We start from the raw sequence: 7,868 nt of genomic DNA, 5'->3' as shown, positions 1-7,868 counted from the left end.
TTGTTTAGTAATCCGTTACTCCCCAACCCTGGAGAAATGTAACCACTCCCCAGTTCTCAGACTGTAAGGACTGACCATCCAAATTAGGGTTGAATATTTTCCCGGTTACATCCCGAGAATAAATAATTTTTCTCCCGGATAACCCAGTATTCATCCCGAAAGTGTCATTCTAAAGGATAGCCTATAATGGATATAATATGTCTGGATTTTGATTAGAGATTTGACCTGCAAGAAAATTCAAGCCTGATGAGCCATACATTAAATACATTTTATGAGCTCAAGCCCTAAAAACCAAATTGAACTGTGCCTTTATCCCACTAGTGATCAAAAATAAGGACACCTGCTCTATCCATGACATAGACTTTACCAGGTGAGTCCAGGACAAAAAGACTTATTGATGTCACTTGTTAAAAATCCACATTCAAACATTAAATGGTGAAACCAGACCCCTGGCACCCCTAGCCAGACCCCTATTTTAGAGTGGGCTAAATTTACTTCAAAGAAAAAATCCATTGCAATTTTTATGCCATCCACTCACCTCTTTCCCCCTTTTTCCTCTCTCTACCCTGCTGAAATATTTTTAAAATATAATTGGATTGAAATACATAAAATTGCAAAAATCTATTAATCAAAAACAACACTTTGTTTAAGGAGAAGTAACATGCAGTGAAAACAAAGATTCTGGGAACATTTAAACTTGAACTGAGTAAAAACTCTAAATCTGTGATTGCAATTGAACATATGCAGTGGTTTGAATATGATGTCAGTTGGTTGTCATCTGAGACAATTTCATCAATGATAAGATGACTGATAAACCCTAGAATTGAGTGGAGGTGTTCACATCAGAGTTATCGGATTCACATGTGAATGTTTTGTTCAATTTAAATGTTTGAATATTAAATTATTTGTGATGGGATGAAAAGTGATTTGAGCTTCTAAAATGTGAGCTGGGGCATTTTCGGGGAGTGAATTGGGCGAACTCAGTGGCACCCACCTGAAGAGACATATGTTGTAAACTATGAAACATCATTGCATTGGAGGTCAATACAGAAGTGATACCTCCTGGCCGTTGAGTTAGCAAGCAACTCCATTTGGAGGATTTGGTGGTGAGCTTTCAGAACGATCAACAGCAAATGGGTTACCGAGCAAAGTTCCAAAGTGATTTTTTGTGCTTCAAAAGTCAGCAAATCGGTTAGGAAGGTCGAAAGTCAGCGGCAAGTATCCATGACAGAGACATTCTTCAAAGGACAAAGGACTCGATTTGGCAACACAGCCTTCCATCTCTGGCAGCTACAGAAGGAAAGTCAGAGTAAATATTTATTGCATTTTCCTTTTCCAAATCAGTTTGGTAATTTAGAATGCATAAGATACTGTATTTACATATCAGAGATTCATTCCTTTGTCTCTCAGCTGCAAGTTCCTTCACTCAAGAGCCCTTTTCTTTTGTCACACAGAAAACCAGTTTCATATCAGAAACATTCCGTCTCGGAGTTGTGTTGTGTCTTTCCCTTTGCTGTCCAAGAACAGACAAATCTTATGACGAAACATCTTTGAAGCACCTTTTGCTTAGCCATCGCACCTCTGTGTGATAAGGCAAATTAATTATTTGTAATTCTGTGTGTTAGAAATGCCTTGAAAATAATTAAACCCAATTCATTCAACTTTGGCTCTGATAAAGTTAACTCAGATGTGCGTGATGATAATATTGACTGCTCATGATGTAAAATATTACTAGGTCTTTGAGTTTATTCAGAAGATAACAGCTCTATAAATATTCTTTAATGGTGCCCCGACTCTCCACCATTAATTACATTTACATGATTAGCTCAATCAGGTAATATTAAACGGAGAAATGATTTTATAGAATAGCATGTCCATCTCATTTTAATCTTGACATCTTCAACAAATCATGGCATTAGTTGTCTGCCATGCATAGGAATCTAATATAGAAAAGCTTTCTTTTGATTCAGGCTGTAGTCCAATTGAAATGAAAATTACATAACATGGGCAAGTTTATCAGAAATTTGTGGTGCTCTGATCCACAGCCAATGAATATGCAATGAAATCTTTTCCTAATTATAGAAATCTGAGAATAGAGCGTTTTTCACAAGCTGCTCTTTTAGATTGATGGACAACTGGTCTACTCTCTCGGCAATGGTGTTTCTGCTCAGACTCACATTTAGAAAAGAAATAGAGCTTTTTTCTGGGCAAACGTCACAAACTTTAATCATGCAGTTTTTGATGAAATCCCCGGGTAAATGGCCGGGCTTATTTAATTTCTTCTGCCAAAATAAAACTGGCCTTGCCGATTGAAATTCAATCTGATTTAAGCCTTTGTTCCATGTCCATATTCTTGTTTTTTCCGCGTGAGTAGTTTCATAATTTCGTCTGTTTGCCTTTCAGTACCGTTAACACTTTCTCCAAAGAAGACACACAGGTTTTCCAACATAATCCGTGAACATATAAACCTCCCACCTTGTTTGAAACCCCCGGTTCTCAGTGTCCACCTTTTTTGCCATTTTTGATGGGTATCTGAAAGTTAATTTTACTGTGATGCTGACGACTGCTGTGCCAATAAATATTGAAATGAAGCAGCCTACTGCTCGGTGCGTCACCGTTTGATTTGGGAAATGTGAAATATTGGTGCGTGTAAAAGATGTGCCGGGCTGCATTCGTTCATGAAGAATTATTCGGGTCGGTTCTAATAATAAATTAAGATCATCCCAGGGGATGTAAAATGTCTTATCCAATTGAATTAATGTGTAAATCTGGCAATTTACATTCTGAAATATGATGTTTTAAATAATATCCTATAATTGATATAATTTCTGGATTTTGATTAGACATTTGACCTTTTCAAGAAAATTCAAGCCTGATGAGCCAAGGGTTAATCATTAAATACATTTTAATGAATTCAATTTGCCCAAAAATTCAGTCCAACTTCCACATTACTTTATCCCACTGAGTTACAAAACATCTATAAATAGATTAAACTTGTCTTTGCATAGACTTCCAAGGTGAGTCCAAACTTTGAAAAAAAAGATATGACAATTTTGATGTCACTTGTTAAATAATGTGCAATCAGTGTAGATGGTGCTGCCAGACCCCTGGTAGACCCCTGCCAGACCCCTGGTAGAGTGGGCGCATACCCCATAGGTATCCATTGCCCCTTGCTGCTTTATGCCAGTGTCATGATGCCCTGGTGATAGGTTTATGACAGTCAAAATCAACCTTTCAAACCATCATCAAAATCACTCTGCTGTTGTTACATTTGAAAACCCCTTTTAACATGATGATTCTGGGAACATCAGAAGGTGGGGAAATTAACTGTATTCTGGTAATCTGACCAATTGAACATATGCAGTGGTACTTAATGAATATGATGTCAGGTGGTTGTCATCTGAGACATTCTCATCAATGATAAGATGACATAAATGACAGTGGAAAGTCTACACATCAGAGTTATCGGATTACATGGAATTGGTTCAATTTAAATGTTTGAATATTAAATTATTTGTGATGGGATGAAAAGTGATTTTAGCTTCTAAAATGTGAGAATTGGTGCATTTTCATGAAGAATGAATTGGGCGTGAATAAACTTGTGTTTGACTCAGTGAATTTTCATTTAAACCAGAACTTTACACCCGTCCACCTGAAGAGACATATGTTGTAAACTATGAAACACTATATAAGCCCTTGAAAATGTAATCTCCTGTTCCGAGGATGTAAGGACGGCGGTCCGATGTCAGAATGGCTCAGATAATAACTACAGAACATGTCAACATCACTGGGAGCTATGGTTGCAAATGGTATTCACTACAGAAGTGATACCTCCTGGCGAGGAGTTCAGCAGCTGCAAACGAGGGTTAGGAAGGATCCAGACAGAGTATCCCGTCTATCACAAAACCATACTACAACGTATCCAATTGACCACCAGAGACATTCTTCAAAGGATAAAGGACATCGATGTTGGCAACACAGCCTTCCATCTACCACCAACCTGAAAAGAAAGGGGGACTCAGAGTAAATATTAAATGCATTTTTTTTCCAAATGGGTGGTAATTTAGAATGCATAAGATACTGTATTTACGACACAACAGGCTTGAATTTCCAGTTTTGTCTCTCAGTCTTCCCGTTTAGGACAACAACAACCAAAAATTATTCTGTAATGTTATACTTATATAGATTTAAACCCAGCAAATTTCAATTTGTGTAACCAGCTGTCATATCTTTGTCAGCATAGGGAGGCTTTTGACCTAATTTTAATCAAGGTATAATTAATTATTTGTAATTCTGTGTGATTAGTTGGAATTTAGTAAATAAATAATTAAACACATTTTGACTGATTCAACTTGTTGGCCAGGGTTCGTGAAGATAACCAAGAATTTACAACTTTCAGATGAGACTGAATTAAGGTGACGATTAATATTGACTGCTCATGATGTAAAATATTACTAGGTCTTTAAGAGTTTATTCAGAAGATAACAGCTCTATAAATATTCTTTAATGGTGCCCCGACTCTCTAATTAATTACATTTACATGATTAGCTCAATCAGGTAATATTAATTACGGAGAAATGATTTTATAGAATAGCATGTCATATCACTTAATCAGGCATAGCCAAAGACACGGCATTATTGGGTCTCCCGTGCGAGGAATCTAATATAGAATGAAGATTTCATTTTGATTCAGCCTGTATATAATTGAAAAGCAGATTACATAACATACACATTTGTGGAGTGATAGAGACAATGATTATTGGGTGTGTGTGTGCTGAAGATTCCCCGCCTCCGTGTTGTTCTCTGACATAGACAGTGGGTAACGTAAGCGAATACATTTCTGTATGAGGGCTGATAAAGCTAATTATAGAAATCTGAGAAATAGAGCGTTTGGCCAAACGTAGGGCTATTTCTGCCTAGCGCGTATCAGACGCGGGTAGGCTCGGTCATTATTAATTTCTCGAGCGAGGACAAAGAGCCAGCCGATTGAAATTCAATAGATATAAGCTTGACCAGCGATATATATATCTCTTATCTTCCTCGTGAGTAGACCCCAGTGCATTTCGTTGTTTGCCGCGTGTTCCGGTTAAAACATCGTCAAAAAACGCCGAAAAGGGTTTGAACATAATACGTTATAAGTAAAACCTTTCCCTTGCTAAGGGAATCCTATGTGCTGCATTTTTCAGGCACAAAGTAGGTTTAGCTTGCATGAGAGGCTAAAGCTAGCTTTTCTTGTGCCTCGTTGAAATTCCTCCGCCTTGCGGAACGGAAGTCCCGCCCTGGGTAGTTCCGTTTGATTTCAGCGTGTGAAATCATTGACCGCTGAAGTGTGCCCTACTACATTCGTTCATGAAGAATTATTCAGGTCACACTCAAGTCATTACTTATGATATCCAGACGGATGTCAATGTCTTATCCAATTGAATTAATAAGTGTAAATCTGGCAATTTACATTCTGAAATAGATCTTTTAAATAATATCCCAATTGATGAGTTTTCTAAATAAGACATTGTAAACCTTTTCTAAACTAACCTAGGTGAAGCAAGGGTTAATCATTGGTATTGATTAATTAATTCAATTTGCTTTTGCAAATTAATTCATGTCCAACTTCCACATTACTGGTACGATACTGATGGTTCATCAACATCTATAAATAGATTAAACTTGTCTTTGCAGCTTCCAATGAATTCCAAACCCAAACTTTGAAAAAAAAAAATAGGAACAATTTTCCTCTAAATTTTTCTAATAATGTGCAAGCTATCAGAGGTGGTCACCACTCCTCCGCTAATTAGTGAACCTCCCCCCATAAAAGGATTGATCTCTGACCTCAGCAGCAATACCAACCCTAATTATGCCATTAGCGAAAAAACAGCCGAAATTGCGAACGCTCCAAAATCAACCATCAAACCATCATCAAAATCAACAGGCTTTGTGACGGTTCTCTCCACTTTTGCACTGATGTATCGCCATAAACATGTGGCATCTGTCCAATACCACAGTGCACAGCTGAAGCACATGCCAGACATGGCTAACATGAGGGGGCAGGTGGAGAGAACTGAGCAACTATTGACAAAAGCAGGAACGTTGGATGACAGGGGACAGGGAGTACCCCTCCAGGTTTCCTTTATCTGGGGGGGACTGGAACTGTCCGCTGGGTAGTGATAAACTGTGGTGAGAATTGAAGAGAAGAAGAAAGCTCTCCTAATGTTAGTGTGTATGTGTGTGCATCGGTCAGAAGAATGTTATAAAAGAAACATCTTTGTACGTGAATGGGAGAGCTCTCGTGAATAAACTTGTGTTTGACTAATTGTGAGCTGGGAATTTTCATTTAAACCAGAACTTTACACACTCTGGGTTGCAAACCGATTAGGATAATTGAAATGTATGAAAATTGATAATAAAATTCTATATCAACATGTCAATGAGCACTGGGACTGGTTGGAGCCAGGTCCACCTAGGCAGGCCTTCCAGCTAGGCGAGGATGTCATTGGTCTCACCAGGTGTGATTGTAGATCCTGAAGTCTCGAGAGTGTGACACCCCATACTACTGTATGTGGTATTGAAGTTGACTGACTGAAAGGGGACCATCGATGTTCCGGCGAACGTCTTCGCTTGACAAGACCTTACAGCTGAAAAGAACAGGGGGGACTGAAGTACTCACACTAAATGCTGATTGTTTATCAGAGGTGAAGAACCCCTCCCCACACACACACACACACACACACACAACAGGCCTATGAATTTGCAAGACAATTATTGAAATAGGACAGAAATAGTCCCGTTTAGGACAACAACAACAACAAAAATCTATTCTGTAATGTTATACTTATATAGATTTACCAGATGGTTCAAATTTCAATGAGTTTGAGGCTACATATCTTTGTCAGCATAGCGGAGGCTTCACAGTTTTATGAGAAGGCTATAAATAGAATCCACAGTGGCGGGAGAGGTTGGAATGAAGGCCCAACAGTCAGTCAACACAGACTAGACATGGTGTCAGAAGGCAGGTTTTGGAGCAGTGAGCAGTTCTGTCAGCTTACTTTCATTTGCAGGTTTTGTGACATCTGTGGTTCTTAAACACAATTGCAGATGCATGCTAGATCTCATAACCGCTTGAATTGATGTTTACAAAATTACACATTAGTTTCCTTACACTGTATGACAGCAATGCATACTTTGGTTTAGTTTCCTTGGCACTTCAATGTCATTTCAATGATTTCTTAGGCGATTTAAACAACATTTAATCCATAGATAGTATCTTCACAGTCCCCAAATTCTAAACAAATTCAAGGAAACCCATAGTATTATATAGAACCATGATCACATCAAAATGAGATACAGAAAATACATTTAAAATGACACCTCACGGCACAACGCTTCTCCCCTATCTGACCTAAATAACTTGTAGGCCTGTATACTGATAGGTATCTGTGTACCTGATAGATGCTAATGTGTGTAAATGTAACATATGTATGTTAATGTAGGTCTACAGTAATAGGTCTCTCTGTTTATCTCACTGTTGTGTCTGTACAGGACTTTTTAACTTCTATTCTTATTGTTTTAAATGTATGTAGTTCTGTCCTTGAGCTGTTCTTGTCTATTAAAGTTCTGTATGATGTCATGATTTGAGTGGACCCCAGGAAGAGTAGCTGCTGCTTTAGCAACAGCTAATGAGGATCCTAATGAAATTCTAACCCTAGAAGGGTTGTTGACATCTGTATCTTAACGCATTTTTGAGAAATAATTCAATGAATTCAATTAAAAATCAGGTGGTTCTCGGAAACGGAACATGACGAGAGGCAGGGAGCGTGCTGTGTAATTTCATCCAAGTTGAATGCTCAAGGCTCATTGAAATTGTTGTCATATTG

This window comes from Oncorhynchus masou, chromosome 5 (genome assembly GCF_036934945.1).
Source record: "Oncorhynchus masou masou isolate Uvic2021 chromosome 5, UVic_Omas_1.1, whole genome shotgun sequence".
Lineage (NCBI taxonomy): Eukaryota > Metazoa > Chordata > Actinopteri > Salmoniformes > Salmonidae > Oncorhynchus > Oncorhynchus masou.
Note: the sequence above shows the minus strand (reverse complement) of the source record.